The 26,936-nt window shown below is 39.7% G+C and overlaps 2 pseudogenes across 1 annotated transcript in view; both read right to left on the minus strand.

Annotated features, from left to right (window-relative positions):
* Positions 1-310: 310 nt before the first annotated feature.
* Positions 311-26,936, minus strand: part of LOC149114615 (polycystin-1-like protein 2) — a 34,583-nt pseudogene continuing 7,957 nt past the window's right edge. Inside the window, exons 3-13 of the transcript XR_016205838.1 lie at positions 26,362-26,776; positions 23,357-23,963; positions 22,876-23,055; positions 20,701-20,826; positions 20,235-20,420; positions 18,903-19,154; positions 15,512-16,240; positions 14,858-15,094; positions 12,363-13,601; positions 11,157-11,325; positions 311-2,419 (exon numbers count right to left, since the gene is read on the minus strand). The product of XR_016205838.1 is annotated as a polycystin-1-like protein 2 (transcript). The remainder of the gene's footprint in view (positions 2,420-11,156; positions 11,326-12,362; positions 13,602-14,857; positions 15,095-15,511; positions 16,241-18,902; positions 19,155-20,234; positions 20,421-20,700; positions 20,827-22,875; positions 23,056-23,356; positions 23,964-26,361; positions 26,777-26,936) is intronic.
* Positions 3,893-5,319, minus strand: LOC149114616 (uncharacterized protein KIAA1958-like; annotated as a pseudogene).

Here is a 26,936-nt window from a genome sequence, read left to right on the forward strand (position 1 = left end):
TCTTTTGCATGTTTAAGGGCACTCTCTCGGCTGACACATCGTGTTGTAACATAAACTCGCCGTATTATCTTGCAATAGAAAGACAAAATAAACAAAAAGCAAAATGACCAATGCAAAGAAATAATCGATTAAATAGAAAACAAAAAGTGAATGAAAGATTTAAAAAAACAAAAAATGTTCACATTTGCGTTGCTTGGATGTTTCTTTGGAAGATAATAAAAAATGCGCGTAGGGCTGCTTTAGTGGCCCACTTGGCAAAATCTTAGTTCGTCACACAACCTGGTTCAAGTACAACAACTTTATTGGGACTCAATATTTATACATAATTTAAACTAATAAGCGAAAAATTAAAAGGTATCGTTCGCTCAAAATAACCATAAGGCTGGAAATACAGGGCAGTTGACAATAGCAACGTAGTCGTTAGCTACAATGCTGTCATGAATGGAAATTACACAATTATTCGGTCAAGTTTTTAAATTTTTTTCAGTCCGTACCAGGATCAATTTAATTATTTATTTAAATGTGGTTATGCCTGCAAAGATCCCACAAAACGCTTAGTGAGGTCGAACAATTCCTGGAGTACAATTGAAAAGTTAGAATGGATACTCTGGACAAACTAGTAGAAACACAAATCATTTTTTTAACAAAGCATACTTTGTTTGTTTCTTAAAGGAATTAATTTGTTTTCAGTCGGTCACATTATGTATAAAAAAATTTTAATATGGCCTCAGATTTTTTTTCATTCATTCAATGATGTCGGGAATGCTAACTGGTCGCTCGTGGTATTCAAATGACTCATTCGAAAAAACTGTAAAGTTTACCATGGGATTCAAAGAGTTATGAACACCCATCTCATTCATAATCAACTGAAATTTCTCTTCCTGGCCGGCCTCTCTGGAATATGCTTGGACTATACTGTCCAAGCGTTGGAACAGATCTTTCTTGATCGCCTTTAACCTTCTCAGTTGAGACTTAGTGACATCCTCTGCGAAACGTACTTTCTTTCCCTTCTTATTAAGATGGCAGCGATGCTCATTCCTTGCATGCTTCGGATATACAATATTACTGCCTTGATCAAGGACGGACTTTTTTTTCGAGTTGCCTTGATTCGCATTTCCTGATGCTTTTTTCCTGATGCTTGACCGGGTTAACGTTTCCTCGAGTTTCCGTTGGCGTAAACTATTGCTTATCTTATCATAAAATTGATGCCGTTGGTTTGTTTTCTTCCAGCTGCATTCGTCCACGCCAGTGTCGTAAAGTGGGCTTTCCTTTGCAGTGTTCTTTGCTTCTGCAAGTGCGTCGTTCAGTATGACGATGAAGAAGTTCATCGCCAAAATAGTAGTACTCAGCAGAATCATGGCCGCGAAAATTCTTCCGAACATTTTGTTGGTGAGCTCTAACTGATTGACTGGCCTTGCTTTCACTCGACCCAGAGTCAACTCTACTTGGAAAAAACTAGCTTTTAGAAACGATGAATAGCGCTCAAATCCGGCTCCGAAAATCAGAATACCAAAGTGCAAGAAGGCAATGAAAAGAATTAAGAAAATAACACTGAAAGATGCGAGATGTCTCGCACTGTTCTTCAATGTTATGGAAAACACAGCAACGTGTTTATTGAATCTTATCAGGCGCAAGAGTTTCACAGAGATTACAAGCACCAACAAACCAAGAACGACATTATCTACCTCGCGCCAAACCAGAGCTTCTTGGAAACTCACATGACCATACACGTTTTCTTGTAATTTTCTGATCGCCGAAGACACTTTTTCCGATTGTACCACATACATAATAATAGCTAACACGGAGAAAAACAACTGACACAGTTCTAACCAGTTCCAGAAGGATTAAAAATACCGGAAACCCCGCTTGTAGAGCTTGTAACCCTCTCGTCCAAGGTACCACAGCACGAAGATGATAAATAAAAGAACACAGATCATATACAACTGTTTAGCGACGGCCTGAGTGGAAGGCAAAGAGAGAACATCAATTCTCTTGAACGTTGCCGTGTGTCCTGACGCCCCAACTTCGTAGAAGTACGTTGCAATGGCTAAAACATTTATTGAAGGATTGAAGGCTGAGAATTCCACAATAACAGCTCTGGTTTGTCTGTCCAGCCACTCATTAGTTTTTAAATTCTTAATAATGCTAAAACCTGTTGCGTTCTCGTATCCTAAGTCAGCCACGAATCCTCCACCAGGGTAAAATGAGAATTGTCCCCACTTGGGCACAGTTTCACTCTCCTCCGGATTCTGGTATCGCCAGGGCTTTGGGCAAAGTCGAAGTAGCTCCTCGTGACTCGAAGAGTTGTCGGTGGGCTTCCAGGCTGGTTTACTATAGGGGGTTCTATCCTCATTTTCTAGCCCGTATCCGTCGTAGCACACCGGAAATATTCTCGTCATATAGTCAACTTTACAGGATGCTGAAATGTTTACAAAACCATTATTAGAAAATAGCTGCCTTAAAGAAGGCTATGTTCTACTGCAAAGCGGTTAATCAGAACATACTAGCTAAGGCTATAATCAGAATTAACCTACTTTGACAAATTGTTGCTGGGTTCCCTGTATTGTTCATGTATTTTTCCCGCCGTTTAGTTCCCGCGTTTAAGTCACGTGATCTTTTCGAGTGTGCATGTAATGGCGAACGTCGGCAAACGTTGTAGTTGTGTATGCGATTCACTCGAAGTAACGACTGATAAGACGGATAAGACGGATAAAGACGCGGACGATTGATGGAATTATGTACAAGCAAACAGGAGCGTCTTATTGGAGTGTTAGTCGAATTAAAGTCAGTGAACTAGAGTGAATCTTGCCTATTGAAACCGAGGGAATTGGAAATTGGCCCTTACACAAATTTCTAAGTAGATATAACTCACAGACTGCTTTTCTCATACTTCAAGGGTCCTACAACATGTAGAAGGAACAAGTATATTTGCTTTTGAACAATTTTAGTTAAAGCAATAGTAAACGCGACAAACCGAATTCAATAATAGTTCTATTATTAGATGTTTTGGTGTGTAGTATCGCCTTATATTTTTACTCGTTGTTTGTATTTTGACTCGCTCTACGGGCTCGTCAAAATACGGCACAACTCGTAAAAATATACAGCGATACTACCCACCAAAACATCTAAGGCCATCCCCCTTTTTTTTTTTCGTTTATTGTCGAATGCGTTTTCTGATTTTGGGTCGGTCGGTCGGAAAAGGAAAAAAAAAAACAAAAATAAAATTGGAAAAGGAGTCTGGAGCTAGGAGGCCCGGTACCTCAGCATAATATCTGTGGAGCCTGGAAACAACAAGGCGGCAATGGAGGAAGGAAAATGTCGACGTCGTTGTTACAATCAAACGAGAACAGGGAAAAACTAAACATCTGTAAAGCAAAAAATTGCTTATGTTTGAGATTAAAGTGACAGTTGTTTGAAGTAATGAGTCATTGCCTTCATTGCCTTCTGTGTAACTTTTTTTTTTTTTTGAAAGCGCGAAAATCTGGGTCGGTCGGACGACGCTAAACAGAGAAAAAAAAGGGGGATGGCCTAATAAGTATAGAAAATCGTATGAACGCGAGTGCATTTCGTTATATATGGGCAAGAGTGATGTTTTTCAAGTTCTCAAAATTGCACTCGCCTGCGGCTTGTGCAATTTGGGAACTTGAAAAACATCACGAGTGACCATATGTAACAAAATGCACGAGCGATCATACGATTTTCTATTTATAATATGCTCAACAAAATTATATAAAAAAAAAAAAAATCAAGAAAACGCGATCGTCACGCTTGCATGGACACGCAACTCTGTAATTGTTTTATTGTTTTATTTCAACCAATCAATTACAACCTTGTGACAGGTAAACCAAGCGTGATTTTTTTTTAGGAAAACGTTATGAACCTTCTGATCAAGTTTTTAAATCAAGAGCGTGAAAAATCAGTTAAGCGATGATAAGTTTGTAATTGTTCCGTAATAGTTAGCTCGAACAGACAGTTAATGCTGATCTGAGCTTTTGGGTGAACCGCACTGTCCTTGAATGACGTTAAACGTGACTTGACAGTTGTGGAAATTGTTTACGGTGAAAGCATGATGGCTGCTTGCTTGCTGGATCTGTTCCGTCCTGGTTGTAAAAGACCCCACTGGAAATCGTAAGGAACTGTTTGATGTTGTTGTCTGTAGAGTTCCACTGATAAATGTGTGATAGCTCCAGATGCTCCCTTTCAGTTCCTTCATCGTAGTCACGGTCGTTCAGCGACTTTTCTTTTGCGTGGCCGGTCACCTGAATAATAGACTGCCTCTCAACATTTGCTGCCCTAAGTTTCTTTACCAACGTCTTCCCTGCACTGTGATTACTTAGCCTCTTGCTAGATGTTTGCAAAGGCGTATTCGTGATGATACTCTTCATCATATGGTCGATGCTGTTAACGCCAAGCCGCTGCTTCTTGTACCAAACTTCTGTTTTGGGATCGTCGATCACGGCAAGGTAAAACGGACCTTTGTCTCGAAACTCTAGTGGACGTCGACTTAGGTACTGCTTGAAAAATTAAACTGGACATCTTGGACCACCAGTGGCGAACATTTTGGGCAAAACTGTACGATGTTTTGTGTTAAGTCCTCCCTGTCCTGTCTTCGTTGGATGTTCTCTAAATGCAATGTACTCCGTGCCACAGTCGTCTTCACAAATTCGAAGTCTTCGACTTCCATTGAACGGTGTTCCTGACGTCCCCTCAGTCCAAAATACTGCTTTAAAACCCACCACATCGTCTGAGAAAGAACTCTTGGACTGGAATCGCCGAGATTTTTTGCCGTCCAAAGTATTTCTTCTTCTTCGGCTGTCAGTGCACTTGCCGCGTTCGGCCTCTTCCCTTTTCCTTGCTGGCGAAGATATTTTACTTTTCCCTCAAGCACTAACTTGGACTGATAAAATTCACGGTCTCCTATAATTGAGTACTTGTGGTCATGTTCTTGCAGATGACGGTCAAGGGCTGTCAGCATGGACTTCAAACTCTCCGGTTCGTACTCTAATCCATCTTTGGTACGTACTTCAGCGTAAAACACTTGTAACTTTTTATCGAGGTCTTCGTGCTCGTACTCCTCCAGTTTAGGATTGAATTTTCTTTCATTCGCCCATTTTCCCCAGACATTCAACCACGTTTGTGTTGATTTAGTAGTGTTTTGATTTTTTGCATTTAGTTTCAGTTGGTCAACAACTATTTCGTCGGACGAAGCAAACCGGCTTTCAGCCATTTTGCTTTTTGTTTTTAAATTTCGCGCTTCCCCTACAGTTTCCATAGGAACTTCCGTATTGCACTCTATAACCTCCATTTGTACTCTATAATCTATTTTTGCACTCATTATTGACCAATCAAACACTTAAAATGCTGTTGAGCATATTGTAAGATATATTTATAATCCACTAAGTATTTTAACTCGCGCGCGACTGGTCTAAACGCGTCACGCGACTGAATACTCGTCCCAGTAAAAACTGGGGAATATCCGAGTGATATTCTCCAATTTTCAAATCCGCGCGTGTTGCGAAAAATATTTGAAGGATAATAAACACAATAGCTTTCATTTGGCCCAAAAATATTCTCCGATATTTGTCCGTGGACATTATCTATTCCTCAAAGCTCACAGTGTGCCTCGAGCTACACTCTCGGAGAACCGTTCGCTTCGCAGAACAGATAATGTCCAAGGACAAATATCCGAGGGTATTTCCGCGCCAAATGGAGGCTATTGTTTATCTGTCTTCAGCTCACAGAATAGTGACTGAAGTAGCTCAGTCACAGTATTTTAAGTAATTTTGGCCACATGCAAAATTACCTTTAAATTGAAAATAAAAAAGATACTAGTAGCTTATTACAGTAGAGAAACACCAAAGAGATAATAATAAACAATAAAGGAACAAGGATGGTAAAGGATGGAAAAGATTAAAACGGATTACAAAGGACGCACTTAAAATATGTAGGCAAAACTTGTTAATATGCACAAACCGAGACGTAACTCCTTTAAGAGTCACTGACCGGAAATATCGAGAATGGCTGGCCAGGTTAGAAAAATCGAAAATCCTGAAACTCCTGAAGAACGCTTTTAGAGAGCCACTTTCGAAAATATTATTCCGATTTCCTTAGAATTTAAAGTATTCGAGAAATTCGCAAAAAAAGGAAATATAGCTTTTTGCCTCATTAAATATGCAAAAAAAATATCTGGAAAATTGACAAAGTTCTCGGTATTCGCATTGAAACAATTTACAAAACTAGAACTCGGGGTAAACTTAGCATAAGAGCTCTACTTTTCTTCTATCTAACAATAGGAAGTTTTAAATTTTTCAAGCATTTTGAAGGATTCCGTCGACCGTTGAAGAATTACCTTTTCAAGCCCCTATGAAAACGGCAAAAATTTCGTAGTTTTACGGGCTTAAAACGCATCTTGGTATGTCCGATATGGAACTAAAACAAGTACTGTGCAAAAGAGTGTCGCTTGTACTATAACAATATGGAAAAAAATTTCTGGGCAGTCGAGGTTCACACAGGTAAAATGCAAAAGTTCGCGACAGTCTCTTCTCAAATTTGCATAATGCGGTATGTTCAAAGAACTCTATTGTCGAGCACCCTAGTCGGTTTTTGTTTCCATTTGTGGGCCATGCTTTGTGGGAAATATACAAAATGACAGTTGATCCATGTCGTTACTGCAACATTGCTTCATTATTTCACGCAAGATATCTGTAAAAAAATCTATAGAAAAAGCCCAAAATATAAGTTCAAAGTTACATAGATTAAACACGCTACATGTATTACGTGACTGGCGTCACGTAAGAGATATTTTCAGTTAGCTCCAATTGGAATTCCTCGATTATTGAGGTTTAGACACTTGCTTGTAATAGAAGCATATAGGGGTTTGTCTTTCCCGTTTATACACACTCGATTAGTCTGCAAATATTCGAAAGGAGACTGGTCTTTTAAAGTATTTTTTAACCATTGTGTGTCGATTTTGATCTTGATGGAAAACGGATTAATTAGATGCACTAAATGAAACGAAGAGGTTTTATTAACATGATCCAGCTAGACCAAGGAAGCAGGTTTTCTTGAAAAACAGGGTAAGACTGTTTGATGTCTATCCCGCGATCTGACCTCGGTTGGAATTCGGCCTAGTCCAAACGTCGTGCTTCTGCCGTGCCGAACTCAAATACATTTGGCCGGGCTGTGGCATTACAAAAAGCTATGAAAGATTCAAACGTCGAATTTAATTCAGTCGTGCAGAAGATCGGAAAAAGTCTGCTTTGCTGAAGACCTTTTTAAATGCTAGAAAGCAACTGCAGCTGATGCAGCAGGATATGAATTCACAGGGACGGCGGAGTCTTTTTTTAAGTGAAGGAAGGGGGGATGGGGGGAGGTGGGGGGCTTGAAAACGAGCGGTGCCGGCGCAAGTTTGTAGAGGGGTCTAGGGGCATCCTCCCCCAAAAAAAACATTTTAAATCTAGGGGCTCGGAATTGGTATTTTTGACATTCTCCATGGTGTAGTTCTCAGGAAAATCAACCTAGTGGATGAATTATAAAACGGAAGGTACTTTTAGTGCATTTGCAGCAATATATTCGGAAGGTATTGTGAGCTTGATACATCTTTCTCGGCCCTCCATGATATATCACGGCCTTGAGCCCCCACCCCGGCTCCGTCCGTCGAATTTCACGAGTCTCGCAGTCTCGTTTTGTAGCGGTTATGTGCGTCTCGCTGTTTCAATTTTTATACGAAGCTCTCTCGGAGTTTCGACTTTTTGCAGTTGCAAGGTTAAGGCTTTCGAAGTTCTGATTCGATTGTTTGTTTTAATAAATGACGTCTTCTCGTCACTTGATATTGAATTTCAATAAAGCAACTTTCAAATTTCCGAGAAAATGTTAATGCCAACTTCTGCCAAATTGTCTGAATTCCACTAAAGGCTGCAAAACTTACCGCAACGTCATTTTGGCGCCAAAAAACAGTTATTTTGTTCTAGGATATCCTAACGTGGTGTGCTATAGTCGAATTTCTAGTTCCAGCTTGTTCGCAAAGGCTGGCTAAAAGGCTAAAAGGAGATTTATTTTACCCGGTAAAATAAATAGTTTTTATGGTGCTTGTTATGACTCTGTTCTCACTTCCGCCTAAGGGGCTTCCGGGACTACGCACGGTTATGACGTCACATGCCTCGATACGCTTTCTCTCCCTTCACGTCGATTAAAGAAAGCATCGTGCTAGAATTTCATACCCTCCTCCACCCCGTCTCCTCCGGTGCATAGTCTTATTCTGGGGCTCGCCAACGGTTTTCACCCTCACCTTTGCTGGGAGCGAGGTCGTTTCAAGGGTTAGCTCTTCCTTAGAGATGGGTGATTGGCAAACAAATGATGTACACTTTTTTGATTTAATAAACGGCCACTCACGTGGCCAAAAGTTTGCCAATCAAGGTGTGATCCCTTTTACCCACTTCCTCCGTTTTCACCAAACCAAGCTTGGCCTACGCAGTGCTCATGCGCGGCTTTGTTAATAACATGCGTCATAAAGGAGAGTCAAGAAGCCACACACAACCCACGATAGCTCATGATGAAACCCACGAAGTGGAAGAACTTATCTGTTGTCCCCTGTGGAGCCGCGTAAAGGCAGAAGTATTTACGACAAAAGTTTCCTTTGTAAGACTTCTGTACAAGCTCATTCTCGCTCATTCTTATAGCTCTCAACTAAAGCTGGAGCTTCAATTTCAAGAGTCTGAGCCCCTCTCGCTCGCACTCAAAACACTTTGAAGTCTCGGTTTCGCAATCTAAAAAGTCAATATGTCTCGGGCTCGCAAAGAATAGCGCTGGTCTCGCCGTCTCGCGCAGTCTGGCATTTACCATTCACCACCCCTCTGGTTCAGTTCGGCACGTGAATAGCAAGAGCATGCCGTTCGAAGCCAAGTCGCGCTACTGCCGTGCGGAACGGCATTAGGCCTTCCGTGCTATACGTAGTCGCGCCGACTTCAATTCAGCCTGCCGAACTGAGTGCATCCATGGTTTCAAACGTCGTGCTACTGCCGCGCTTGAGTCGAAGTTCTCGGTATTCGCATTGAACAGGGTCTCCTGCATTGAAGCAAGACTAGACAAGACTAGAACACCGGATAAACTAAGCATATTAAAAGCTTTATATTAAATTAAATTTTGAGAGGTTCCGTCGACTGTCGAAGAATTCAAGCCCCTGTGGAAACAGAAAAAAATGCGTAATTTTATGGGCTTAAAAGGCGTTTTAGTTTACCCAATATCGGGTCGAAATAAATACTTCGATTAACTTTTGGTCGTCTTCAATCAGTATTTAGAACAAAAAATCTGGGCAGTAAGAACGTGCGCCAGCAAACACAAACGTTTTTAAGGCTAGGTGAACTTTTTTGCATAATTGAAAAGTCTCTTCGTAGAGTGACTACTCGATATATTTCTAACAGTGTTTTTTTGTCGTTGTTGGTGTCTTCAGTTACTTAGCCTTAATAGTCTCCAAATAATAAAGAAAGAGGGAAAATCGATGGTTAAACTGACAACCGTTTACATAACACATTATCCTCTGTCATATTTTTCGGTTCAATCCCCGTAAAAGGTACCGCAAAAGCTCTCGCGGTGGACCTTTTGAAGATTAACCTCTAAAATGTACGACGAGCATCCCCGTTCTTTTTATATGAGTCTCCGCCCCCTTCCCGGGGGAATGAATATAGTTTGCATGCCGTGTAGGGCGACTTGACTTCGGCGTGCTTTTACGTACCGTTCCGAACTGAATTCATAGCCTGCATCAGCTGCCGCTGCTAATATTTATAGCATTTAAAATGGCCTTCAGCAAAGCAAGCGTCTTCCGATCTTCTGCGCGACTGATTGAACTCGACGTTTGGAATCACCGCTGTTCTCTTGTCATTGCCACTGCCGGGACACATTTATTTGAGGTCGGCACGGCAGAAACGCGACGTTTGGACCAGGCCGAATTCCAACCGAGGTCAGATCGCGGGATCGATTTCAAACAATCTTACTCTATTTTTCAAGAAAACTTGCTTCCTTGGTCTGGCTGGATCACGTTAATAAAACCTCTTCGTTTCATTTCTTGTATTTAATTAATTCGTTTTCCATCAAGATCAAAATCGACACACATGCTAAAATTTACTTTACAACACCAGTCTTTCGAATATTTGCAGACTAATCGAGTGTATATAAGCGGGAAAGACAAACCCTGATATGTCTCTATTAAAAGCAAATGTCTAAACCTCAATAATCTAGTGATTTCAATTGGAGCTAACTGAAAATAAATATTACGTGACGCCAGCGTGTTTAGTCTATGTGACTTTGAACTTATATTTTGGGCTTTTTCTGTAGTTTTATGTACCTTGCGTGAAATAATGAAACAATGTTGTAATAACGACATGGATCAACTATCTTTTTGTATATTTCCCACAAAGCATGGCCCACAAATGGAAACAAAAACCGACTAGGGTGCTCGACAATAGAGTTTTTGAACATACCGCATTATGCAAATTTGAGAAGAGACTGTCGCGAACTTTTGCATTTTACCTGTGTGAACCTTAATTGCTCAGAAATTTTTTTACCATATTATTATAGTAGAAGCGACACTCTTTTGCACAGTACTTGTTTTAGTTCCATATCAGACATACCAAGATGCGTTTTAAGCCCGTAAAACTACGCAATTTTTGCCGTTTTCATAGGGGCTTGACAAGGCAATTCTTCGACGGTCGACGAAACCCTTCAAAATGCTTGAAAAATTTAAAACTTCCTATTGTTAGATAGAAGAAAGGTAAAGCTCTTATGCTAAGTTTACCCCGAGTTCTAGTTTTGTAAATTGTTTCAATACCGAGAACTTTGTCAATTTTCCAGATATTTTTTGCATATTTAATGAGGCAAAAAGCTGTATTTTCGTTTTTTGCGAATTTCTCGAATACTTTAAATTCTAAGAAAATCGGAATAATATTTTCGAAAGCAGCTCCCTAAAAGCGTTTTTCAGGCAAAGTTTCAGGATTTTCGATTTTTCTAACCTGACCAGCCATTCTCGATATTTCCGGTCAGTGACTCTTAAGACCGCCATGGATTAGCCATTATCTGAGCCTCTGTATGCACTTTCTTCCGGATACAATTAAAGTGGCGATTATTGCCATTGCAAAACATTGAGCTTTGAGACTAAAACTTACTCGGTTTAACTCTTAGTTGGCGGGCTCGAGCCATCCCAACAAGGATTGAGTGCTTGTCTCCTATGTACACCGTTTGATTCTCTTGTTGGCCATTGTACCATCTGCCCACAAACACACCTGGGATAAAAGCCTCATTTAACCAGCTCCAGAGCTTCTCGTTATCATTAACCTGTCATAGAAAAAAGAGGAAGAGAAAATGGACCGGTGAATATATGAATGTTATTGAACTAACGCGAGTTCCATACTGCAGTAATATTTCCCTTGTTCCCTTTTTCCCCCAAGGTTATGGACCGAGCCGAAATCGCTTCCATTCCGCATGTCTTGTGACGCCACGTTCTAAGCACTAAAATAGGTTGGACTCATTCTCAGGGTGCGTTCGACTGACCTTATTCCAGAATAAAAAAATCACTATTAATTCCGCATTATTCCAAATAGCCAGTTACTTTTCAACGCTCAATTGAAAACCTCTCTAACAACATAGAGCGGCTTCCAAATGACTATCGTAAAACCAAAACCAAGGTAATCATTTAAGCCAGTCACAAAGAACACAGACAAATGAACCAATCGATGATCGAAGTAAATACATGAAGCTGACGCAAAGCGCGGGAAAACGTGTGCGGACGAGTCACGATTGGTTATGTTTGACAAAATGGCGCGAGTTTTTTAAGCCAATCGTGTAGCATGATACGACAAAACCAATTTACTTTTCGACACTCAAGTGAAAACCGCTCTGACTCAGCTGAATTAATTGAATAACATTTCGCTTTGGTTTTAAACATCACGCCTACTGTTCGTACTGCTCATTTTGTAGAATATGTTGAAAAGAACAGCTCAACAAATCTTAGTTAATAGGGTGGAATGGTTATGAAACTCGAGAAAGTTCTTTATTGTATGGTTTTGCTCTCTTTTTTGGCCTTAATCGTGCACAAAACAAAATAGTTGTTTACTACTGACCGAGGAACTAACCAATAGAAATGTTTTGATTTGGTAACTCATATATAGTGTATGAACGCAAAACAAAAGATTGTGCACGGTCGTGGACCTTCCAACATAAATCTTGGCATCTTTGTTTTCTCCTTTGATGTTTGCCGGACTTCATAACCATTCTCCTATATTAACTATGAAGAGATAAAAATACCAAACGAATCCACATAATAACTCACTTTGGAGTTAACCCAGACTTGTTTCATTGTTGACAATACTTACCTTTTCGAAGTTTGGTAACCCATCCCGGATGGACTTTGTCATATGATATTGGTAACTATTCCGGTTGCCATAACACAAAACCATCACCAGGAAGATGAACAGGACGTAAACGACAAGCTCGAAGTAAAGAAGCGACGAGTTCTTTTTCTTTAGCTGTTGTTTCCTCATGTCTTCCACTTCAGATAGCTTCATTTTCCAGAGTCCTTGTTGTGAGGGGCTACTTTTAGCTGCTTTATGGCTTTGGCGTCCTTCAGATCTACTCCTTTTCCATTTGAGAATGGCTGCGAGGAATGTCGCAATGAATAACACTTTAGCAGGCTCTGTAATTGTCACATTCTGCCCCAGTGATATAAGTGCTGTCGCTAGCCACTGCTCGCTGGTGCTCTTTCCCCAAATCAAGCTGTAGAAGATGGTAAACGAAGCAGAAACACTACAAAAACCAAACAAGAAGAACCAGGCCAGGTAAGTAAGCCACTTAGCTTTACGACAACACGCAGTCTCACTTACTCCTTTCTGAAAAAGGAATACTGTCACAATGTTTATGGGTGCAACAATAAGTGCACTTTTAAAAGTGATAATAATTTGAGCCCACGAGAATTTCAGGGGTCCTACTTGTAGGACTTGCTCAGATTTGCCATTCAACTTATAGAACATCGCGTTAGCAAACATGGCTGTAAGCAGCACTGACAGGCAGCACGACGCCCGCTGTACTCTTGTAAAGCGGCTTCTCCTCGGCTTCGCTAGAACTGAAATCCAAAGATGGGTTTCGGTCAGACCTCTCCACCAACGTTTTACCATCTCGTGTCTAAAAGTGCCCTCATTTGGCGCCTGTTTAATGATTCGCTCAATAAGACCGTCTTCTCGCTCCAGAGCAAGCCACTGGCTGCTGGTAAACGTCCAAGCGTGATTCACCTGTTCGTCAAGAACAACAATTTCTTCTAGAAACCAGGAAGGGCTCTCACCAGAGTTGTCATGACCAATTCGCACTGTATGAATCGCGCCAAGAGACTGACTAAGATTAAGAACAAACACATCGGTGTTTCCACGAGTAAAGAGAAAATTATCCCTGCCAGGCTCGTCTAAGTTTAGCTGAACGATTCCGCTGCTTCCTTCACCACCGTATATCTCCATGGCAACCTTAGCTGTTGTACCTGAATTTCTCCACACGCCCGTGGAAATGATTATCCGATAGATGTGTGAGCAGCTTGGTGTGGAGGGTAGATGCACTGGCAGACTAGTCTAGGAATCAAAGTGGATTTCACTTATTAATGTACTGTGAGATACTAGACCTGAAGTTTTAACGGCTCAAGCTAAGATCATGATAATAACGAATAAACTGGAACCCCGTTAAAACGGTCACCAACGGGCCATGAAAATTTCACGGCATTAATGGGATCTATTTTAAGTGACATCTTTGAGAAGGAAATTGTGTTTGATATGTTAACGACAGAGGTCAATGACATGTTACAGACGTTTGAATAAACAAGAGAATCGCGCAATATTTTTTCTTTTGTTTAACCAAAAAAAAAAACAACAACAACAAATGCGTATTTGGTTGGTTGTAAGTTGGGATTTCAGAACGTAATCGTTGGCCGTATTGACGGGGTGGCCGCATGGACAGGGTTTTCTTATGAGAAAATGTACGGGCGTTTCGGCAGGACAAAAAACCAACACGGCCGTAATAACGAGGTGACTGTATTAACGAGGTGACCGTAAGGAGTTGTTCCGCTAAATTTAATTTGTTCCTATATCAACCAATCAATCAACTGTAATTGCCACTTTTTTTTCTTCCATAAATCACTTGACTCTACAATTTTTTACGTCCCAGCTCGATCATTTCAGCAGGACCGTCAGAAAGTTAAAAAGTACTTAAAGAAGCTTAATCCCTTTTGAAGATATAGAGTTTGGAGCTTTGAATTTCCCTCTATTTTGCAAAGCCTGAAAATTTTTTTCTGGTCTTTTTTCCAGTAGTGTTATGGCTGCATTCGCATCTATCATCATGTCTTTTTCAATAAGGTTTTCGCATTTCACTTTATCTTAACGAGTTCCATCCGAATTAACTACATTTTGGGCCTTAACAGGGAAAAATTATTTAAGTAATAACAAAAAACCCCATACGATTGTTTGAAATTAAAAGTTTTATCACTGCATTTTGAGCTGCATCGGATAAAAGACCGAAAAGTTTCTCCGAGGGTACAGCTTCAAGCCTCTGCTAGCCCGGTGTGCTTAAATTTACAACAATTTTTTTACAAGCTGCTTTTGTACAAATTCCAAAATTGTTGAACTGAAATCGTTGGATTCCAGGGTAGAACCCGGCAAGTTTGTAAAGATGTTCAAAACAGCGGATTTTACAGTTGAACCCAACATTAATTCTTATAAATCGATATGGTTAAACTTCCTGTAATAAGTCATGTTATATAGGGCCATAAGGAAGACTACAGCCTTGACTGTAATTATGGACCCTATCGAAATAAACTGTCCTAATCGATGCTTACATTTCTGGCGTCTTTTTGATCCGCTTTTCTGACGATAACCAGCACGACAATATAACACAGGAGAACTACAGAGATCATCACAATAACTACAACATTCCCAGTTTCTTCGAGATCCTTGAACTCCACTGAGACCTTGTCAAAATCAATGGGATTCGGTTTAATCAAAAGAGCTCCTCCAAATGAAGTCAGATGATTACAGGAACAATTAATAAATGCGTTGTATGTTGCTGATAAAACCTGGTAAAAAATAAACAGAAAAAAACGAAATTAAATTAAATCATTTAAAATTCTCCACATTATCATTTGTAGTACGTAGGCTAACAAAAGCTGACCACGTTGCTCGTAAAACGTCCTATCAAAATTATTTTTTTTCTCTGCCAGTCTGTTAAAAATTTCACTATAAAAAGAATTTCATCAGAGGCTTGAAATAATTACTTCAATTCGGATTGGTTCATAGAAGGCAAATTTGTCGTAAACAAGCACTAGAGTGCTACACCCCGAGTGAAATTACGAAAACTATTAAATGCCCTGGACAATTGCGGCGGATTACTCTTTCATATCAGAATTTCAGAAGCAGAGGCTTCTAAAGATCACTAGATTGCAAAATGAAAAATGACAAATGAGACCTGACTGAAGAACATTTACACCACTCACCCGACAGCCCTCTGTTATCCACTTTTCTCTGTCCTCTGACCAGAAGACACAGCTCCCAAGGGCAACCCTCAGAGTATAGTTTTGATCCGATTTAGAATCGTATACTGGCACCACAGTGACATTTTCGTCCTGAGGGGAAGTGGGAGGGGGATCCTTGACCTCGACACATGAACGCTTTTGTCGTCTATTTCCGAAACATGATCTTTTGTCCCTCTTGTGAGAGTTTGTTCCACTTCTGTTATAGCCTTGCACTCCAAGAAAGTACTTCCCTGGTCGCTTGGCGAGAGTTTCTATTGGACTCGTTAGCTGGGAACATTTAGTTTTGCCATCCTTTCTGCCATGCGCACCCGGTGACCAAACACACTTTTCGCTCTTCGAGACAGTGGCATTGAGGTCATGCTCTTGGGTGGTTGGCCGCTGACCATATCGTAGGTATACATGAAGATTTGTATTTGCCTCAGTAGGCGTGATTTCCAGCATCATCAGGGTATTTTCCTACTTAACATCAATTACGTGAAAACGTAGATCGTCATTCTGGGTGAAATACTGCGCATTTTCGAAGGAGACCGTCTGGTTTTGTAATGGTGCAACGATGATGACGTTGTTTGAGAGATTTGATACTTTGATCAGCTTGCGTGTGTCATCTTTTAAGTCCAGAGCTAGGACATCAGAGTTGACTCTTTGCTTAGTACTGTCCCAGGTGTAAGGATTGAATGGGATTGATAGCATCTGCAAAAAGAACAAAAACTTCCATCAACTGCACGGTATTAACAAATTTAAAGGGACGGTGGTCCACATGAGATATCGGGTTTAAACAAGTATTGCAAATGACATCTGTAGACCTGGCTGCCTGCCTTTTTATACTCGTGGATACGCCATGTTGAAATGGTAACCGAGCCCGACGGTTTATTGGAATAGTAACCGTGCAGTCAGCGCGAGCCTCGTTATCGTGTTTGCGCGGCTACTACTCAAAACGAGCATCGTGCCAGTTCGAATTGATGATTTTGTAGCGTTTACACGATCATTAATGTTAGGTGTTTCGCTAAATTGAAGTGGAGTTGACTAGTACTATGGCCAACTTGAAGGCTGAATTTCCATGAGCATTTGACTCGTCCAGGCGTTAAAAATGACCAGGAGATGAGCATTTGTTTGCTGGAAAGTTACCTCAGTCTCATGTTAATGTGGTAAGCTTTGATGAGAATGTGTCTTATTCGACGACCTTAATGAACTTACATGAGCGAAACGAACACTTTTCAATGAACGAAACCAGGACAAACATCTGCACCACTATATGATATTGTAATTTCATTTTTATAATTTAGTAACATCTAAACCTGGGATGGATGGGATGTGAAATGTACATAAACTTGGAAAAAAAATTCCCAAATACTTGATTTTGATAGGCTTAAATGATTTTTACCCTGTCTTGTGTTTACACTTTTGCTTCCTGATTGAAAAGATAACAAAGGGAAAGAAACACCCTGTGAGCTCGTAGGAGCACATGTTTATGGGTGGACAGGTTTTTTGGGTCAACACTGAAAATGCTTGCAAAAGAGGCTACTTATTTTGATATATTTTACGTGCAATATAGATAGAGACAAGCAGTTCCACATTGGAAAAGAAGTGCTGTCTCATAAGAAACCTTACCAATAGCTTTGAGTGAAATGCAATGAAAAAGGTCTGTAAGCTCCTACGACTTGAATACATGCAAATTTTCCCAGCAGGCAGACAAACATCAACATCAAGATGCGTGTATGTGTGTGTGTGTGTGTGTGTGTGTGTGTGTGTGTGTGTGTGTGTGTGTGTCTATGTGTGTGCTGGGGGAGTAGTCTACTAATTTTTTTGGCAGGAGTGTCCTGTGTGACCCAAGAACCCTTAGCCTTTACCATTCCATGTTCGGCTTCAATTTTGACACCCTAGCTATTCTGTAATATGTGTGCAACGAAAGCCAACGAAAAAGCCTACGCTTTCTGAGATAAGTGCGACCTTGCGTGGTACGAACCCCGCTTGTTTTAACAGCCTTTAAAAATACACCAATAATTGCAAGTTCGTCAACATGTTTCATCTCTAGATTACTTAATCCAAGAGTTTGACCATAGGTCTCCTTTGATTTTTTTTAAAGGGTTTTTTTTTTTTGTTAGGCTATGTACTTAAATGCGTCCCGTTTTAATACCAGACGCCTTTCACGTTTTAGGCGTTAATTTAAACGTCTCCAACAAAAAACGGCCATTGATCTGAACTCTGAGCGGGATGTGAAATGCACATAAACTCGGAAAGAAATTCCCAAATACTTGATTTTGATAAGCTTAAAATGATTTTTACCCTGTCTTTTTTTCACACTTTTGCATCCTGATTAAGAAGATAAAAAAGGGAAAGAAAGCCCTGTGCTCTTTTTGGAACACATATTTATGGGTCGACAGATTTTTTGGATCAACACTGAAAATGCATGCAAAAGAGGCTACTTATTTTGATGTATTTTATGTGCAATAAATGTAGAGACCCGTAAGAAACCTTTGCCTATAGCCTAGAGTGAAACGCAACGAGAAAGGTCTGTAAGCTCGTACGAAAAGAAAAAATGTTCTTGAATACATGCAAATTTTCCCAGTAACCTCAGCAGGCAGACAAATATCAACATCAAGATTTGGGTTGGGGAAGGGAGTACTTTATGATTTTTTTGGGTAGGAGTGCTCACTCTGACTCAAGAACCCTTTGCCTTTACCACTCCATGTTCAGCTGCAATTTTGGCACCGTAGCTATTCTGGAGGTATGTCTTTGTGATATTTGTGCAACAAAACCCTACGCTTTGTAAAATAAGTGCGACCTTACGTAGTACTAACCCAGCTTGTTTTAACAGCTTTTAATATTAGACTAGTAATTGCAAATTCACCAACATGGTTCACCTCTAGATTACTTAATCCACGAGTTTGGCCGTAGGTCTCCTTTGATTTAACTCTCTAGTTATTTCAGGTAGCCTGGCCCCTAACTCTATTAATATATAACCTTGTTAAAAAATATTCTTGTTGGTCCGAGGGGAAATAAAGCTTGTTGATGTCATGGACAGTAAGAAAGAGATCGAGAGCTTTCGATAAACAGTCAAATCCATCGTTACAATACAAAAGAAATGTACCTAGGTTTAAAGACCACGTCCAAGACCACGGTGCTACTCAAAAAACGTTTTGTTTAGCGACTCTCTAAAACTCCATGAAGGACTGTGGATATTGTGCGCTTTATTTCCGGTCATGAGTGGAACAATAAGTTTCTCAGTCTTTCTCGAGATGTAGTCGAGGAAAACATCTCAAACCACGCGTTTCAGAAATGTCAGGTTTAAAAGGACAACAAACTTGTTTCCCTAAGAACTGTCGTCATCTGCTGCTTGATACAATATCCATACCTGAGTATCCACAAAACTTGCTCCTAGTATTCCGCTGGATTCCAATGCTTTCTTTGCAGCCGGCAAAACAAATCTAGCATCTTTTTCTTCAATATTTAATCCTACAAGTTTATCCGGGCTATGGCGGCCTAAGGTCATGGTCAGTCTCGTTGTCTCAATCGATATCATTTCTTCATCCGGGACTCTTAATGCCAGCACTGCATCTCCAACTAAGCTAATGATGTCCATGGATCTCTTGACTAAATATTTACCCTGAGGGAAAAAAATGTTGTTTTATAAAGCAAGCTCCAAAGTACCCACATGTGGTCAACCAATCACAAGTGTGAGAAAGGATGTAAGGCAAGTCATGAGATGGAAAACATGAAACCAGTGTCAATGATAGAAAAGCATGTAAGACGAGTCATGTCTGGGGAAACATGTAACCAGTGCTAAGCATGGGAAAACATGTAAGCAGAGTCATGTGTGGGAAAACATGTAACCAGTGCGAAGCATAGGAAAACGTGTAAGACCAGTCATGTGTGGGAAAACATGTAACGAGTGCCAAGCATGGAAAAACATGTAAGACGAGTCATGTGTGGGAAAACATGTAACCAGTGCCAAGCATGGAAAAACATGTAAGACGAGTCATGTGTGGGAAAACATGTAACCAGTCCCAAGCATAGAAAACTATGTAAGACGAGTTAAATCTGGGAAGACATGCAACCAGTGCTAAGCATGGAAAAACATGTAAGCAGAGTCATGTGTGGGAAAACATGTAACCAGTCCCAAGCATATGAAACCATGAAAGCGGAGTCATGTGTGGGAAAACAAGTAACCAGTGCCAAGCATGGGAAAACATGTAAGCCGACTCATGTGAGGGAAATCATGTAACCAGTGCCAAGCATAGGGTAACATGTAAGACGAGTCATGTGTGAGAAAACATGTAGGCCGAGTCATGTGTGGGAAAACATGTAACGAGTGTCAAGCGTAAGAAAATGTGTAAGGCGAGTCATGTGTGGGAAAACATGTAAGACGAGTCATGTGTAGGAACACATGTAGGCCAAGTCATGTGTGGGAAAACATGTCACCGGTGCCAAGCATAGGAAAACATGTAAGCCGAGTCATGTGTGGGAAAACATGTAACCAGTGCTAAGCTTGAGAAACATTTAATTACTGTAACGAGTGTTAGTGTAAGGATTCTTCATTTAATTATTAGTGCCGAATGCAAGTTAGGTAATGTTAAGGAAAGATGTCGTTGATTATCGTCGAAGTTATAGATCAAAGTGTGTCCTTGTGTATTTCAATGTAGTAACAACTGACCGCCCTTAACAATACAAGAAGGCAAATATTAACCTTTTCTTGAAGATCAGAACCAACATCTCCTGATGCAATGACTGCCCCTGCCTTCAGCAAGCTGTTAAGACAGGACCCTAAGTTTTCTGCAGATTGGGTGACTAGCGGTATCTTTGCCACATCTTTTGCTTGAGTAGTGTCCCGTACAAATGACGTCATTGAATCAACAGCAGACAATGAAGATCCCTATCAATATAAAGTGTCATCAGCAACTAAATAAGTTCCCTGCTTGGCTGAATCTGAGGCTACAATAGCTTTTCACAGCCTGTTGTAGCTTATAATGGCTACACATGCCTGACTTGATATCGGAGTATGATTGTCTCTTTACAGATGTCCCAAACTCGCAATTCGAGAAACTGATCGAGACTTAATGATTATGTAAGAGTAGAAATATTTAGAGAAACCAGGAAAGGGGAATCCCCTTCTCTGTTCATCTCCTCTTCGCAAACACATTTATTTTGCTCACCAGTGACTTGACAGACACTGTCTCTGTTTCCTGAATAGCAGACCCTATAATGGTGGAGCTTTGCAAAAGGTCTGGAAGACTTTTCACTTGCAGCGAGACAATCTTTTCAATGATGGAGTCTTGAATCTGCAATTTATATAAATTGTAGGGAGAACATTGTCACATGAATTTCTGTACTGACATTTTTTCAGCACATTCCAAAAACAGATAACTGTTAAGCATTTGCCTTTAAGCATATAATAGTAAATATAATAATAATAATCATAACAATGATAATAATAATAATAATGATAATAATGATAACAATGATAATTCTATTAATATTATTAGTTTTTAATAGCTCATCTTTTTATTCTGTTTAGTTGTGAGAGGCGCGGTGGCCTCATGGTTAGTGCGTTCGTCTTCGGGTTCGAGCCCTGGCCGGGGACATTGTGTTGTGTACTTGGGCAAGACACTTTACTCTCACAGTGCCTCTCTCCACCCAGGTGTATAAATGAGTACCGGCGAACTTAAAGCTGGGGGTAACCCTGCGATGGACTAGCATCCCATCCAGGGGGGAGTAGAAATACTTCTAGTCGCTTCATGCTACGGAAACCGGGATAAGCTCCGGCCTGATGGGCCACTGGCTCGTACGCAGACTTTACCTTTTTCACTGTTTGGTGTTACCCTCGATAAATAAAGATGATTATAATTATCATTATAATTAGTTATATTATATAGATAATTGCCTGCAAATTAACTTGATTGGCTAATTTAAACATGTCAAGACCACTGTCTAGGCAATTAGCCTGCATGCAAACTTCTACTATAATTTCCCTTCACAGAGAAAAATTGACATTTAAGAAGCACCGTTGCTAATTGTGTTTCAGTGTTCTGCTAATTCTCCAGAATTCAAGGACCATGCTCTAATGAGTTGCTTGACAATTAGCCCTTTAAAAGTCGACTCTGATTGGCCATCTGTGTATCAACACGAGATACTCGACATAATCTATGTGGTGTTTGATATGCGGTATAACGTTTGGTATGTTTCTTATTGACTTAACGCGTCCGGTTGTGTGTTATTCTTTGTACGTCTGCTGGAAGCAGAATGGCAGAATACTGTTGACAGATGTGGGTAACAGGAATCCATCCATTTCACTAAAATACTCATTTAATCAGAGTGATCATTCTTGCTAAAGAATGACAAAGAGATAACACAAGAACTACTTGGTCCGATAAAGTGGTGTCAGGCCCCTATTGGGAAATCATGAACGGCATCCAGTCCCTTATTTGCAGCATTCTGCTCTAGAGAGTTATCAGTCACGAGAGGGAAACCGCCTAGTAAAATATACTTATGCCAAACTTCAAAGGTGCTAAATTGGAAACCATGCAGACCTAGCTATGAGCTATAAACATTTGTTATCACCGTAGTCAAACGGATTCAAGACAGATACCTGTACTTCATTTAAACTCCTCTTGATAACACAGAGCATCATACCCTTCAGAAACGAGAATGGAGCTAAATAGCTTGGAAGCCGACAGTGAAAAGACAACGGCAAATGTCAGGAACCGTGCCTGGCTTCACAGACCTCACTGTTCCCTCGAGAAAGTAGACGTCTGCACGCAGGCTATGTTTTGGACAAATCATATAGGTTTGATTTCCTCATGTTTGAACACGATGAACAGAGATTCCTTTGTTTAAGGAACTCAAATGTTCATAACCACACTTAATTACAGTGATAACATGGTCATTAATGTAAAGCAAATTAAGGAGAGGATCAAAAAATAATCAACCAATCAATTTTGAAGTCGCAAATTATAACAAGTTGTGAAATACCTGCACTAGTTGCAGCTTATAACAACAGTATAAGTTGTGTGAATCTGATTTAAATGTACAGAAACAAAACTCAACTCAATTAAATTTATGCTCTTCTGATGATATGTAGACTACAAGCAGTTCCTCTTTCGCTTAGTCCATCATTATATGGCCTCGTGAAATCCTTGGGTCAAGAAGCGCTTCTTGCCCGCAGGATTTCATGTGGCCAATTTTTCTCGCCTTTCTTTTACGTCACACTCGACAGGCAAAGCAAGAGAGAAACTACTCGTAACCTAGATGAAATGATAACTTTGGAAATATGGTGCAGAATAAACTGCATGTAGTTAAATAAATAGCAATTTAATGAGACAGTTCATTACCTTGGATATTTTTGTTGAATCTGTTGTAGTATCTTCTAAAACTGCTTGAAGGACTGCGTTTGCTATCTGTTCTGCTTTGCTAAGATCCCCATTTTTGATTGCATTATTAAACTCGCTGTTGTTTGCTGTGACAAGTCTGGTGATGTGTTCTGGTCTCCACAGCTCTGGAAATGGTTCAACCTACAGAAGGATTAATGTGTAATATGTGACAACATATTGCTTGTTGAAAGTGACAATCTGTTATTTGATATGCATGTATGTTATTCATTTGTAATGTGATGCAAGAGTTGATGTAAACAAGCATATACTGTACCTGCACACCTGTTATTTAATATGCATGTATGTTATTCATTTGTAATGTGATGCAAGAGTTGATGTAAACAAGCATATACTGTACCTGCACACCTGTTATTTAATATGCACGTATGTTATTCATTTGTAATGTGATGCAAGAGTTAATATAATCAAGGACATACTGTACCTGCACAGACAAATGAACTGCTGGAGCAGAGACGCCATTCTTATTAGTCACCGTGACATTGACCTTCAAAGTATAATTCCAAGACAAGTTTCCAGAAGGCAGCCATGAGCTAACACTATTACTAGCACCGTCATACAACAGCCCATGTAGACCATGCTGTAGTTGATACTGAAACCGGTAAGACAGGGGATTGCTGTCGCTTTCCCAGTCATTACAGCTCAAGTTAAAAACAGTCTTCAGTGAGGTTCCATTTGATGGAGTGATGGAACATGTTCCCCCTGAAGGTGGTGATGAAGTGGAGATGTCACGAGTACTCATTCCTTGTTGACCGTCCGTAGTTTGAACAAACACTGCCAGCCGGTAATACTTTTCGCCAGCAAGGGAGCCCTCTTTGATCACAATACTGCTAGAATTGAGGGGTGTAGTTGTGATTAGTCGCAAATCTTGTATTTTCCTCCAAACGTTGTCATTATTTGTGGCAGATGGGTATTGTTTATAAAGTATCCATTGGTATGAAGAAATCGTGGAGCACTACCCTCCATAGCACTGTGACTGGATACTTAGTTTAACTGATGGACTGATTTTAGGTTCACAATTTATTATACATCTGAAAGTCAAATGAAAATACAATTCATGTAAATATTATTTCATGTTTAGAAAACAGCCTAAGAAAATATGCGCGCTGATTGGTTAAAAATCGTGTTTCTATAACTCGATAGAAACAGAACTAGCACGAGCTGTTGATGTACTGATGGTGCGAGCAAAGAGAATTTACATTTTGATAATCAGAGTTAACAAGTTGTTTTCCTTTTTTCGTCGCGGTGTTTTCTAAAAGAAATAGAAAACCTGTTCTCCGTGTTTCTATTAAGTTTTAGTAAAAATCTGCTAGCATTCTGTCACGAATGCCGTTCTCTGATTGGCTACGCTACTCACTATCTATTCTGTGTTAGATAGTGAGTAGCGTAGCAGAGTATCTTTGTTAACAAAATGATGGCCGCTCCTGGCGTTTTCGAAGTGTCTGTGAAGAGGATTTAGATAAAGTTTTGAACGACTAGTAGATTTATACTAAAACAATTAGATTATTCGTTCTTGATTTCTATCCGTGATAGTTCACCACTAAATCTTCTCCAATTCTCATTGGTTTAAATTGATCACGTGACACGTTAGTGTTCATTTGCAGACAGACACTATCAGCCCATAGTGCCTGTCCGAGGTAAATACCCGGATGGATAGTTTTCGTCCGCAAAAATATGTCTGGAAACAAGCGGGCTTATAGAAAATAAACAATTGAAATTGTATTAAGAGGGTTTTTGCTTGTTTTCTTTTTCAAATTTTACATTTGGCTTTCACGGCTTTCATCTAAAAAAAGTTGAAAATAATTCAAAATGATGTTTTAACTGGCGCGCGGTGGAAAATTTAGTGGTAAACAATAAAGACAATAGAGTGTTTATGTCTCAGAAATATCGGTCTGATAGTTGCCCCTTGGAAATTTGATGTTCTTAAAACTAACATATTTGCCCTCGAAGCTTCACTTCTCGCGCAAATATTTGTTTTAGAATATTAAATTTCCGCAGGGCAACTATCAGGCGATAGTTCTGAGACAGAAACACTCTTATCCTTTAAACAGAAATCTCGAGCTCATAATCTAATCGTTTATTAGTAGAATTTTACTAGTATACTAACGGAAATGCTGTAATCTGATTGGCTGAGCCATTGAACACTATCAGCCATTAGTGTGCAGTGGCTGGAGGTCGTCTTGGAAATGGCGACGTATTTTTCGTTTTTCTAAAGTTTTGGGGGGAATTCTGATGCAAATGAATAATTAAATTTTTGAGAAGTCTAAACGAAGGACATTTACGGTTTCTTGACTTTTAAAAAAGTTGAAAATATTTAAAAAGCTGATGCGCGCGCACACAACTTCGATTTTAAATGGCAATTCAATCCCAGCGATCTTTTTCAGGCGCAAAGTTTAATAATACGTCAAGAAATAATTGGAAACCGTTATTTGAAGTAAATTTTAGTATGAATTTTACTAAAACAATTACATTATTCGATAACCTCATAGAAATCTCGAGCTCATAATCTAATTGTTAAATAGAAACACTCACGAGTGAAAGTTTGGGAGAACTCAAAAAAGCCCGTGGCTCGTATTCCCACAGCATTTCTCGTTCTCCCAAACTTCTGTTCATGTTTCTATAACTCGATAGAAACACGGTACATGTTTTTTTTATTTCTTAAATAATGCCTTTGAACAGCTTTTATCCTTGGAAGGAGGTAAGACCTTGGTTATGATATGAAACAAATAAGCAATCTTTGAGTAACTGCGCTTGTTTATTTCATGGCTATGAGCTAATAAGCAGTTCTTTCTTCGCATGGATGTCATGCTATTCTAACATTAGTATCAAGAACTTTGTCGGTTAGTGGCAAAAGATGTTCCAATGAAAGTAAGAAATAATAACTAAAAGTACTAAAGTGAACCAGGGTATCAATTGCATCCAGAACCAGCGACAAGCATTGGTTTGGGACCACTACCCGTAAAGAATTGAAAAAATTATATTAAAAAATAAATAAATGAATGAATAAATAAATAAAATAACTGAAAAATCTATTAACAGCCCATGTATGTCTTTTGTGTCTTCTGAAGCACATGCTGTTAATTATTGCATTGTTCTGGTGTACTGGCATTTTAATAAATTAATGTTTTATTAATTATTCAATTCTGTTTATTTCTGAATAGCTAATTTATCCAACTATGCTCCGATTGGACTTAATAGCCACTTAAGTTATTTTGTTTGGTGTGAAGTCGTGGTGTTATCAGCTGGATATCTGCCACTACCTGTACCATACAGTATAATAATGCAGAGAATAGAATCAACATTATAGTTCCTTGAGCGGTCAGTGTAAACTGCAGACTGCAAATTGCAAACTGCAGACCAGGGCTCAAATGTAGACTGCAGACCAGGGGGAAAATGACAGAATTGATAAACAATGTTCGACTTTCATACCGTTGAGATATTTGAGGCGGATTCCCTTTTACCAAGTGTATAACTTGATGATCACTTGAGCTGCGATAATCTTTTGCCACCACCAGTTTAACTACTAAAGTCCTCAGGTCCTGGAACATGGAAGAGGCAGTATTGAAGATAACTTCAAGTCCAGAATCATTCCCAATATAATAAACATTTGACTGGTTTATTCCTGTGAAGGAGTCTCTCACCGCTGTCTGTAGGCCAGAATAGTTGCCTTTGATCTCACCATAATGCCAGGTGAAGTTCATCTTGGAGTAGTTACCTAGTCCAACAACCGGGTCATAGGAAAGTGATGCATTCATCGTGATGTTTTCGTGTTGTCCTCGGATTACTTCAGTACCACCATAAATGATAGCGATGAGGTTCGGTTTTCTTTGGTAGGACTTTCCATCTACATGTAAAAACCACCAAATAACAACTTTCATTAGTTTACATGTACTGCATTACTTCAAACACAAAGACACATGGACCTGTAAACAAGGCACCAGAGTCAAGATCCAGCTATAGCAACTTGCAAAGTTCTTGAAAACGGAAAAAAAAAGAAAATTTAA

This window comes from Orbicella faveolata, unplaced genomic scaffold, assembly GCF_042242905.1.
Source record: "Orbicella faveolata isolate gen_17 unplaced genomic scaffold, um_ofav_v1 contig_13, whole genome shotgun sequence".
In the NCBI taxonomy this organism is placed as follows: domain Eukaryota; kingdom Metazoa; phylum Cnidaria; class Anthozoa; order Scleractinia; family Merulinidae; genus Orbicella; species Orbicella faveolata.